Below are 12,917 nucleotides of genomic sequence, written 5' to 3'. Positions count from 1 at the left end.
CAATTTTGTTTTTCCGCAACAGAGCAATTAGTTATTGTTTGTATATTAATTACTAAATAATCATTAGCATAGCTAACACTTAATCGTTAGCATACGAATTGATGTTGCAGTCGGCGGTGTAGATAAATAAATATATTAAATAAATACCTGTTGCTTAATAATGATTTTTATTTCTTAATTACTTAATTAATATGTTTATACTGCAGTATAATAAAATGTTTAGCTGTTGTGCGGCAGTCAATTAAACAACTGCTTGAAACATTGAATAACTGGGTTACCGGGTAAAATCGCTGTCTGTCTGTCTGTCTACGTTGTTGTTTTCTTTTAGAAATCGTGTAAAAGTTAATTGCATTTTGGTTCAAGTTAATTGAAAAACAGTTGTGCATTGTGTTTAGCTACCAATTATTGATCATCAATTGATATTATTGAATCACCAGCGGAAAACGCAAGTGAAAACAATGATGAGAGGCGGACATTTGATTATTCATTTTTTTTGTTATTATTCAATGCAATAATTTACCATATACCTCTTTAAACTTATGTTTCTTTTCTTTTATATTGATTTAAGTGAAAACGTTTCAAAAATATTTATATTTTTTTAAGTACATTTATCCAATTTACCTTTCCCATATTTAAGTCACATATCTTATAACAATTTCCATTGTCACTGAAAAGTTTTGCAAGCCAATTAACTCAAGAGCGTGAAATGTAAAAGCCTCCAAAGTACTAAAAAAAAACCGTATATATAAATAAAAAAAAAATCAACAAAAATAAAATTATTGTGAGCCATGGCTAAAGCTTTACAAAAGTACAAGAGAAAAAAAAACAAAGCAACAAATTAAAGCATGAAAAACAAGTCATAAAATAACCGAAACTACAATAATAATAATAACTTGAGGAGCTCCAACTAAGACAAAAATGTTACAAATTTTCTAGTTTTTGTTGTTTCTGCTTATTGCGCAGTCAAAGACCTTCATGCTGGTAATTGCCAGCACAGTCGAAATTCAACTTATTAAAAAATGAAATAAAAAACAGCAAGCGAAAAATAAAAGAGAATTTTGCTCATAATTATGCAAAAAAAAAAAAAAACAAAAAAAAAACAGACAGCAGCAGGAGCTGTTCTCTGGTCTGACCTGGGCGAACTTGGACCCTATCTAATGGGATTGCCATGGTAGTTTTTTGGGCCATATGATAGGCTAGCTTAAGACATTGCAAATATTTCGGCTACAAAGCAAAAAAAAACCAAATAAAAAATTGTCTTCAATGAGACCGAAACCGGACAAGACAATGGCCCCAGTACGATCTCGAGTCTGCTTCGCTCTTTATAGCCATTGTAATTGTTTGCAATTATAACAATTCGCACAGCCTCAGCCTCCGTCTCAGCGGGTGGCAATAGGAATGAGGATGGAGCTGGGCACTGGCCTGATCTGATCTGGCCTGGCAATTTTCGCCACATCGCATTTTGCTCAGCAGATTTTTTGTCTGAAGTTTTTTTTGTGCTTATTTCATGAAATGACGTCAAATTTGTTGAGTTTTTCTCTTTTTTTGTCGTCTTGCCTTTGGTTTCTGCTGCTGTTGTTTTTATGACACTCTCTGGTAGGCTTTAGACAACGCTGATAATTGCCATTTGGTATTGCCGACTTGTCATCAATCCTGAGCGGTTGCGCGTTGTCAGTTGTAAGGCGATCGCCGCTGATTTGTGTGACTGCAGCCATAAACTATAAGTTTTCGTTTTTTTTTTTGCTAAGCGGCTTTGATTTTTTCTCCACGTTGGTTAGTTATCTGGCTATCTGATTTGCTGTGCCCGGCTAACTTGCTAGATTGCTAGTTGGTTCAATGACATTGTTGGGGTGTTGATTTGATTGCTCATTTAAATCGTGTGTGACGAGTGACGACGTTTGATATTTAGACAATTGACTATGCAATTTATACCAGCTTTCACCTGACAGGCGAAATTTGCAATCTGCTTCGGATCAAATAATTAATTAAATTTGGATTAGTAAGTTTTGGTCTGACAGCTTCAGGCTGTAATTATTACTAGTTTGTGGATTTGGTCTCGCTGCTTGAAAGTAAGGTTAAAAAAATGTAAGGGTAAATCTATGAATGGTAAAAGCTTTTTAAATGTATAAACATTTATTGAGTATATTTGTGTATAATTTTATAATTTGTTTTATATTTCATAAACTTCAATTCTTTTTTTTTTTTTAATTTTTGTAAATTTATTTATATATCATATCCTATATCCCCCATAAGACACAAAGATGGCCAACTCCTTTCAAACGAACTACCGCTACTGACGCAACCTAGGGACGAAATGGCAGCCGAATACATATTCGAGCGAAATTTCACAGTTTGTATGAGTATTAAAAGGGAATGGACAACTCTGGATGAGGTCCATCCCATGAAACTGCACACCATAAAATGGTACACCGATGGATCACTCACGAATCAGGGCACGGGTCTTGGAGTGGTGGGTCCTCGGGTATTCTACCATGAATCCCTGGGAACGCACACCAGCATATTTCAGGCTGAGGTGTGTGCGATAGGGAGATGTGCGGACTTCAATATAGAACGTAACTGTCGGAATACGGATATATCCATCCTATCCGATAGTCAAGCAGCATTGAAAGCTATAATGGGGACTAAGATAACATCGAAGGTAGTCCATGAAGTTCGTTCAAAGCTAGACCTACTCTGGAATAATAACAGGCTCACCCTACGATGGATCCCGGGCCACAGGGACATAGCGGGAAACGAGGCGGCTGACAAGCAAGCAAGAATGGGGGCAGGAAGACCCCTAACAGGACCAGAACCGTATTGTGGCATAGGGAGACACACTATGCGACTGGAACTTAGAAACGAGGAGAGGCAGAGACGGCATCAGAGCTGGTCGGAGGCAGTCGGACCCCGACAAGCCAGATGTCTCCTAGGTGGTTATAATCTCGTACGATTTAATCAAATTATAACCATGGGAAAGAACAGCCTTAGGAAACTCACCGGTCTATTGACAGGACACTGTAGACTAAGGAGTCACCTAGCAAAACTGGGTATATATAGTAGCGACCTGTGCAGGTTTTGTGAAAGAGAGGAGGAATCCTCGATGAACATCCTGGCAGAGTGTGTCGCCTTAGCTAGAAGAAGAAGCAGCCTCCTAGGGGCGCATGTTTTGAACTGCAAAGACATAGAAGACATACCAAAAAATCAAGGAAAACAAAGTAAATGATACACATTACTTTTTTATTAATACCAAAGATAATCAACTGTTGTCCATTTAACTATTATGCCATACAGATAAGCAATGCAAATACTTTGAAAATAAATATATTTGTGCCAGATTCTGTAACTGAATCAATTCTGTTACATATTATTTTATGACTCAAAGAAATTTGCATTTTATAGGCGGTCCAAAACAGAGCCAACACCCTCAACGGCGCATTGCACGCATACAATTTTATTTCTGCGCATATAGCAAATATCATGCCCAACATGCATATCGAATGAAGCTATAAAATGTATAATTGCCAGCAGAGCGCTGTGTGTGGCTGCTTGGCCCAGCCCGACCATAAAGATAAAGAAAATCATACACGAGTTTCAACCCATCTGTTGGAGCACTATTCAAATTGGATGCTCGTCGGCACATGGAGCTTTAATAAAAATGTAATTTCCTTTACTAATACATATATGTGTGTTTATGTAAGCTCGATTGTTTGGGATTGAGTGGATAAAGAGCTGTTATAGGTGAAGAGACAATGAAACAAATTATTTTCATATTTCTGGTTTCACATCTCTTTCACAATGCCGAAATGAACAAAAAGCCTAATTGAAGGTAATTTAAATTGATTAACCTAAACGTAAGCCCACCACAGCAAACAAAAACTTGTCCTAGGTTGGGCTATGAATTCATTTTCAAGTGTTGATTGCGGGGGTGTAGCTGCTGCAATTTTCAACTGCTCTTTCAATTGGCATTGTCTAAAATATAAAAAATACCAAAAACAAAAAACCAAGAAGTCGTGTGGGTCGCTTGTCATATGGCAATATGTTGAATATAGTAGCGTGATTTTAGGTGTTTATGGTTTAATTAAGCATGATGGAAAAATGAAAGGCACTCATGCCTAACAATGTCAGAAAAACATTGTCAAAAAAAGATCAAGTCAGAAACTTGGCTCTAACTATGCACATAGCTAATTAGGAGCACGGCTGTAATCAAGTCGATTAAAGATTAAAACATCTTATGTGCAAAGGAAGGTTCAGCCATATAAAAAGCCTTGATGCTTGCCTAGAATTACTTGGCTCACTGATGTCATCCGTTAAGGCTTGACTCTTCTATGACGCGTATCCTATCTGGATATGAAATTTATGCGAAAAAAAACAACCCAAAAGCTAGCATTGAAATCATTTGGGTATTTTTTATAATTTTTCTCAATCCAAATGCAAACAAATTGCAAACGGTTTGACGTCTGCCAAAGTTCATTGGAATTTGTTTTCTATGCAAAGCGCAGCAAGAAAATGATTTATAAAGAATTCGCTTTTTGGCTTTTTGTTTTTAAGTATTTAAAATAGCAATGTGCTGCTATAAAAGGCAAAGCTAATAATTATGACTTTGAAACGTTCGCTTATATCGGTCTTTTTTTATTGTTCACTTTTTTTCTTATATACATATACATTGCGATAATTTTCAGGCGGGAACATTTCAAAAGCAACGGCAAACAATGCAAAAATATTTTGTCAGATACTCAAATTAAATTCACTGCAAATGCAAATGCTATACTCGGGTGTGGTGTCAAAAACACCATTAAATTGTTGATTAAAAAAAAAGGTGAAAAACTGTCGTAGATTTTGGTGACCATTTACATTAGACCTTTTTGGGTACAATAGAATGAAGTGACAGGCTTCTGACACCTAATAAAAAATTATCTGAAGACTCAGCGCTCGACATGGAGATACTCATTAAAATTATTAAGATATCTAATTTAAAAACCTCTAATATATTAAACTTGTGTAGAAAGATTAGATTCAACGGTGCGAAAGGTTTTGCAGATTATGTGCCAAAGTCAATACTGATACTAATCATTGACAAGAGCTGTAAATATCAACCGAAAAAAGTTTATATAGCATTTAAATAGCAGTTGAACGCTTACAAAGTACTCAAGATCTAACACGTGTCGCTAAAGCACATCTCGCAGCTGGGCGATTATATTTTTTTTTTTGTTATCGCAGTATTGAAATTCGCATAATGTCATCAACAACAACAGACAGACAGATAGACAGACATTCTGACATTCAAGCTGCAGATAAATTGGAAAAAAGGCGCGTGGCAATAAAAATGATCGTAGACTGTGACGCGGCGCAAGGTAATGCAATATGCTTTGGGCCTTAGAATTCCGCACCCAGTTTCATTTTTTCTTGATATCTTTGGAGGTGACAATTGGGGCCAACACCTTTTGCCAATGGTAATTTGCGTTAATTTACTCCACAAAGTTCTTTATGGTGACACTGCTTGAACTCTAGGCAACAACTTGGGCATATGAGATGGCCATAAATATGATGGTTAGCGAAAAATCACACTCCACAAACATATCAATCAACAAATCCAACTCAGGCTCTGAATTTGACTAATTTCATTTTTAAATGACGGCCCACGATTTGTATATGCTCTCTTAAATGTGTTTTTTGTATTCAATACAACTATCTAAATATGGAAAAATTATGACTAACATCAACGACTGGGCAAGCTGTGAACTCATGCACAGACTAGAATCATTGAACTTTAATTGTAAGCAACGATTTTTGTTTTATACACTGATATCGAATGAATTAATCATTTTATAACTAGAATCCTCAAGCAGAAATTATACAGCCGTAAATTGCCGCATCGGACAAAGTGATAAGATTTAACTACGACTTACTGATTATCGTCCACCTAAATAAAATCCTATAAATAGTTTTTAAAATTATTTAAAACTAGGAGTGGCGATGGTTCCTCCTTAAAAAAACGGTAAACAAATTTTACTGGGTAGTCTCACACCTGAGTGAAAATCTATATTTAAAAAAAAATAAAAAATTAGATGGCATGACACTTAGGTCAGGGTATTACACAGTCGGTTAGTGCAACGTTCTTAATTGTTCATGATTCATAGCGTCTGAGCAAGTATGTGTATTTATTTATATGTATGTACGAGTATATATTTGTATATACATAAATGTAGACATATATGTATGTATGTATACGCTCAAGTCTTTTGTTTTAGTGGTGAACAAAATGGAAGAAAATCGTTGAAAATTACAATTCATGCTTTTATGTCTGTGAGTGCTGCCAGAGAAAAATCTTTAGCTAATGAACGTTGGGTGGGTGAGAAAAACTAAATGTAAATGTTGTGTAATACTCCTCAGCTGCCGGAAGTTTTGATATGCTGACTCGTAAGAAGATATACGCAATTAAGAAATGGGAGACTAGCTTAAAAACTTGCTTGAGTTTTAATTTGCTCACAAAAGTTTGCTCTACTACTTACATGTAGAGCAAATAAGTGTAGAAAATCTTCTTTCAGAAATATTTTTACCTATAGAAATAATTATGGGAGAACTATAAACAATTGCGACTCTTGCTACGAAAATTAATTTTAAAACAGAACAATGGTGGTTAATTAAAAGAATACCAAGGAAAATGCCTGAAGCTTGTAATGTCAATTAACTTTCTTCTTAAGCAGTTCCCCCTTTTTAAAATATTCTCATTCGAGTATTTCGAATTGGGTTAAAATTCGAAAATATACATTTTCATAAAATTTACGTAGATCATAAGTTTGGACTAGAGCTATATATTACAAACACATATATAAACGGGCATAAAATATATAAAGATATAAAAAATGGCAATGGACAAAACGGTAAATAAATAAATCAAATGACGAATTGCACGAACCTGCTGCGATAGTCAGACGTTGATAGCTCTTTTTAGCATGTGCCTTACATTCGAGCCGAAGTCCACTGAAGGCGTTTTAAACTAGTGCTGTTGCTTTCATTGTTGTTGCTATTGTTGTTGGTATTCTGCTTGCTGTGATACAGAGAGCGGCCAACAATAAAAACGAACAACAAATGCACCAGCGATTGGCATCAATGTCGCTTGGCCGCTTTTTAAGCTCCGATTTTTGTTTTGTGATATTTTATTTTCTTATTAAGACACATACGCAACACACACTAAAGCAGCCAACTCGAAACGCGTGGTTTGAAATTAATTTTTTTTACGCTTGTATAGAAAATCTCGTACTCAGCAAAGCATTGGCATCGAAATTATTGAAAATAATATATGTATAAACATTTAATTTTCAATGATTTTTATGCCAGACCAAGTGGGCGAGCAGCTGAAGAAACAGAAAAAAACACAACTGTTCGTGGTTCTCTGAGGAGACCAGAAAATTGTGGCAATACTTCTGAGCGTTACACTTGAAAAACTATGCAAAAGTTGGCAGGTTCCAAAAACCTTTCCCTTTTTTTGTCCCGTCTCGTCTTTCACTTTCTTTGCAATTGTTTTAAGCGGAATTTAACTTTTGCTGCTTAGCCTTTGTGACTATGAAAACGCGTTTTAAATTCGCTTGCTTTGCATTTCACACTCAACGCTTGGATACACTTCAATTCACGTAGAGTTCAACTTTGGGACTGGGACAGAGTCAGCGACTCTGCGACAGAGACTGACATCAGCCAGTAAAGAGCTTTATCACATTCACAGCTGCAAGTTTTTTACAATTGTTTAATGTTTCGTTTTATTTTTGAATATTTTTGTTTATTATATTTATTACGCCTTTTTGGTGTTGTGAAGTGCTTATTTTTTGTATTTTGCACTAGTTGAACGCCTGCGCTAAATGTGTTTCTGTCGTATCTAAATATATAAATTTGTATATTGCTCGAAACTCGAACTCGTTTTGTTGCCAGCTTGTCAAGTACTACTTTGTGTATCTTGTGCTCAACCGAACCGTGTGTCTCGCACGCCAACGCTATACTAAAAGAGTTTTCAGCTTGGCTCGCACGTTAAATAAGCCGCTGACAGACAGCTGGCCTGCTAAAGCTGAACCAGCTAACTTGGCCCGTAGCTGAGTCTCGGCTTGGCTGCCTATCGAATGATGTCAGCTTTTCTGCTCAACTTATAGAGAGAGGGACAGCATGAGAGAAAGAGAGAGAGTGACAGAGAGAAAGAGTGATTGTGATTCGAAGAGCAGCAAGAGCACTTTTTAAAGAGCAGGCGCTCTTTAGTATTCATATTGATCTGCACCCACTTTAAGTAGTTGCTCCGTCTCGAAAATGACACCAGATAAACTAATTGTTATTACAAAGTAACAAATGTTTTGTAATAAAACTTGATTTATTGTTGTCATCCCCAAAAAGGAACTGCACATTAAAGCTGCGTTCAATTCATAGTAATTCCCATGAAGTCATGTATTCTTATATAAAATTAGGTGCGTGCTTATCCTCTTACAAGGAGAATTTAAAAAGTTTTTGAGTAGTTTTCTACTTGATCTGTGCTGAATAAACATATTTCTTACAAAGCAAAGCATTGCTTTAAGCTCATTTCCAAATTATATATTTTAGAAATTAAACACTTTTACTAAAATCAAAAATTCCAATGAAGTATCATTGAGATGTGTTAACACAATTTTCAATATTTAAAAAATGTTTTCATTTTTGTACTGCTTAAGTTAACCTGTTTCCTCTTTTCTGTCGAAATTTAATATTTAACATCTCCTACCCACAACTCGGCAACCCTATGAGTAGTTTTAAGAGCTGTGCTCTTCTCGCTCTTGGTCGTGCTCTTGTTTGTGCTCAACGCTCACATAGACAATAACAAACCGGCATTTGAGACCGGCGCGCATTCGTAAGAAATGAACGTAACATATACAACGTAACTTCACCTCGTATCATAAAGCAACAAATTGTAGCCAACGTAACGTAATGCCATTGAACTTCCATTAATAAATTAAATTTTTACGAGCTGCTCCTAAAATTGGATAATCATAAGAATTATATATTTTTGTAATAAAAAAGTCGATACAATAAAAAAGCGTCAGCTGATTTCATAATTATCTTTTACAACTTTATTTCATAAATCATAATAACTTTATAATGGTGGCTGTGGAACGGCGCCCATTGCCAATCGCAACAGAATTGAGTCATTAATTAGAACAGCAGAAGGCAAATCGAATATTAAGTAAAACATTTGATATGCCCCAATGCTGTACGTAGGTTGTGCTCCAATGCAGTTCACAATTCGCCAAGTCTAGACCGGAGATTTAGCTACCTACTCGCAGTTACCCCCCATTTACTCATTTACTCATTTACTACACGCACTGGCAAAACAAAATGCATGTCAAGTTCAGACAAGTAACGCTCAACGATTGCTGCTCTATCGAGGAAGGTCTCTTGCGGCGCTCGGGCGTGAAGATCGAACTGACAACTGATAGAAAACATTGCATAGCACTTTTGGCCCTTTTGCAGCCTATATATACATATATATGCATGTATCTAAACAATTGCAGTTCCAGTTGTATTAATTGAATCTGTGCATTTATGGTCATTACAAGCGAGGGTAGATAGACAAAAATAGAATGAGAAATACAACTGATCTCACCCGATAAAGTGAAAAAGTTTAATTTTTTTTTAAGCAAAACTCGATTTAAAGTTATTGGTTTATCGGTGTGGATTTTTCTGGTTAAACTTAAGGACGCTAAAATTGAGTGAACATTTTACATTTGGAAATTTTCGAGCCTCCACTAAGTAAAGAATATTAAGCTGCACAGTAAAATTGTATGCTTACATTTTCAACTATTATTTACAAGTAAAATGTACCAAAATTAAATGAAAGACCCTCGCAGTTATGGCTTTTAGAGGATTTGGTCTGGCCCTATAAATATCTATGCCGCTATCGTGACTTTCGCTACACGCGCCACTTGACCCTTTGGGGCTTCGGGTTCAAAACGTGTCGCTAGCTGTAGCGGTTTCCCATTGGGGATACGTATTTGGAATTGGCTTCGGATTCGGTTATTGGAACAGCAGCGACCAGTCAAGCATGTCTAAAATAAAAATGTTGTCACGCCGTTTAGAAATGCTTGCAATTGTTTTCGACAACAAATTTTGAACAAATCGCATTTGGAAGGTTTGCGCCTCTGAGTAGATTTATTAGTACTTTATGTATTCCTTGTCTTAACTTTTGTTAATTCATTTTTTTAGCTGTGTGTTTTTAAAGAATTGAGTTTCACTTGCTTAGAGTTGTTGAAATTGTGTCCTATTTAAAGTTGGAGTTGTCGTTAATGGATTGAGATAAAAACTAACATTTGCATAAGGATTTGATTTGCTTCTTAGCCAGCTCCCTCAAAGCCTAAAATAATTTCATATTTTAAATATAATAATAAAAATTATTTTTTTGATGTAGGGCATTAAAAACACATTGTAACTTAAAGTTACAACTAGAATTATACAAAATTAAAAGAGAGTAGTTGAATTTAAGTTTTATATGAAAAAAATTAATAAATTAAAAAATTATTTAAAAGAGATTAAATATAAAACCTGACAATAATTTTAATAATAATGCTTTTTTAACTAAGCTGTATGTAGTTGCTAAAATTCTTTGTCAGATTTTAGCCTACCTTTTTGCTTCAAAACAGCAGCTTCTCAATTCTCGATGTTCTATGGTTGAATAACTTTGCGTACAGTTCAAATGTCAATAACACCAAAAACGGAAACTTAATGCAACAGCGATTAACAAAATTGTGGTGGATCCTCATCATTTAACACACGTGCCAGACTATGTTGTAGTTATTGTTTTTATGCCGCTAGTCAAAACACCAATCAAGTTTTTTTTATTTTGACGTATGCACAATAAAACAGCAAATCAAAAGTCAAAAACGCATGCATTTTGGAAGCAAATGTATTTATATTGGCTACTTCCTCAACATTTGTTGAAAGTTTTCTTATGCCTGCACCACAGTGCCAAAAACTCAGGCCTGATAGTGTTAACCCGCTTGCTTGACTAATCGCTGAAAAAATAACGTAAAACTGAGCCACATCAACAAATAAAAAACAAAACCGACAACTAAGCATAACAAGCAAATTATATTTGTTGGATTTTAGCTCCACTTTTGTATTTGGCCAAGAGTTCATCAGTCGATGTCTATCTCTTGCTTCCGGTTTTGGGGCGCCAGCTGCAAGCAAGTATTTTTTTTTCTTTTCTGTATTCGAGTTGCCATATGTTTGACGACTTATTGTGTCATCTTCCTCGCACTTAATTGACAGGTCCCGAAATTATTATACAAATTTTTAAATACCCAATGTCATAAGGTCTACAAATGGTGAAGTACTCGTTAGCTGTTAATTGTTTTTTGAAATTAAATATATACACTCCTAACCTTTAATTCTTACATCACTGTTAAAATACTTTTTGAGTCAAACAAGTGAATAGTAAAAGTAATGTTTCTTTAGACATAAATAAAATTTGCAGTAAATAAAACTTCATTAATACAAACCTTAATATATATATATAGTAATGATTCTTACTGCAAATAGAGAATTACTTTAAAGCTTTAAGGACCTGTTTTTTAGTAAAAACATGTAAGCACCTAACATGATATTGTAATATGATGTTATTAAAAAATTATAAATAGAACTAAAAAGTAATATAATAAGAAGGAAATATAAACCACTAGTTCAAATTTGATGAGCACGCTACAATTTTGTAAGCTCAATTAAAGGCTTAACCTCGAAGCTAACATTAATGTGCCATTATATAATATAATTGGATAATTATATTAGCTTAAAACAATTAATATCTTTCAAACAAATAAGTGAATATCTCTACTGCAGCTCCGAATCAAATATGATAAAAAAGATAAATAGAACGTAAAGACTTGTATAACTTATAATCATTTAAGGCTGAAAGCCTAGATTCCGTTGTGGGCATTTTGAGAAGTTGCGCAAGAAATATATTTAAATATGCTGCCAACATGTGTTCTATGTCTACAAGCCATTGTGAACATATTTCATGATTGATTTACGTCCAATTTGCATTTCTTTATGCTACGTGCCCTTTTTGTCAAAATAGTCGTATTTATGCGACATTTATGGTGGGAATATGCTTTGAATTTATAATTGGGGTCTCTTTGAACGCGTGCGTATTGTATGTGGGTGTGTGTGAGTTGTGTGTATGTGAACTATTGGGACGTGTGCAATAAAGTATAGTAATTAATGTCCAATTAATTATTAGACGAATGCAAGCGTGCCATAATCAAATGATTTGTGCACATACTCTACACAAATTGAGTTATTTTGTGGCATTTGGCTTTCTTGTTGTTGTTGTTGTTGTTGCTTGCTTTGATCGTTGGGCGCACGTTTAGCCGCTTAAACTTTGGCCTTAACTAATCAATGTGCATCTTGGTGTATAATGTGTGGCGCAGTGCCAAATAGTTGGGCGCAGTGAATGTGTCTAATGCCAGAGGGAAATCAAAAGACTTAGGCAACAAACTTGGCTCACATGCTTTATAAATAGTTGCATACATAACACTTTGTTGACCCAATTGCGCCTGGTTGTTTTCAAACTCGGGCGCGCTTAGCTGAACCTTTTAAAGAGCTATTACATGTTTAAGCACAAATATTTTGTACGTTGGGCCTGCTTGGTATAGTTGTTGTTGTGGCCTATGTTGGCCCAAAACGGGGCAAACAACAAACAAGTAGCAAATTTTCTGCGTTGTCTTGCGGTTGACTGACGTCGACATCGCGATGTAGCTGCAACCACATCTGCAAATCACATGGAACGCATGTTGACAAGCCGCGGCCTCAGTTTCAGATGGCAAAATTGCTAGAGAGGTGCCTACATAACATAAGCTGCCTCGTGAGAAGACAATATTAAACAAATGTAAAATTAACAATTATTTTATAGCAAA

At 35.3% G+C, this 12,917-nt stretch overlaps 1 protein-coding gene across 8 annotated transcripts in view; it reads right to left on the bottom strand.

Annotated features, from left to right (window-relative positions):
• LOC6566775 (platelet binding protein GspB) overlaps positions 1 to 7,953 on the bottom strand; it is a 47,438-nt gene extending 39,485 nt beyond the window's left edge. For 2 of the 8 annotated variants that reach the window (XM_032739089.2, XM_032739091.2), the window contains exon 1: positions 6,917 to 7,116. The gene's annotated coding sequence lies outside the window, so the exon portion shown is untranslated. Of the gene's footprint in view, positions 1 to 6,916; positions 7,134 to 7,790 lie in introns of those variants that run through there. The other 6 variants (XM_032739087.2, XM_032739086.2, XM_032739085.2 and 3 more) reach the window with 6 other exon arrangements.
• Positions 7,954 to 12,917: the final 4,964 nt, after the last annotated feature.

Source organism: Drosophila grimshawi, unplaced genomic scaffold (assembly GCF_018153295.1).
Source record: "Drosophila grimshawi isolate 15287-2541.00 unplaced genomic scaffold, ASM1815329v1 contig_1377, whole genome shotgun sequence".
NCBI lineage: Eukaryota > Metazoa > Arthropoda > Insecta > Diptera > Drosophilidae > Drosophila > Drosophila grimshawi.
This window is presented reverse-complemented; position numbering and strand designations above follow the sequence as displayed.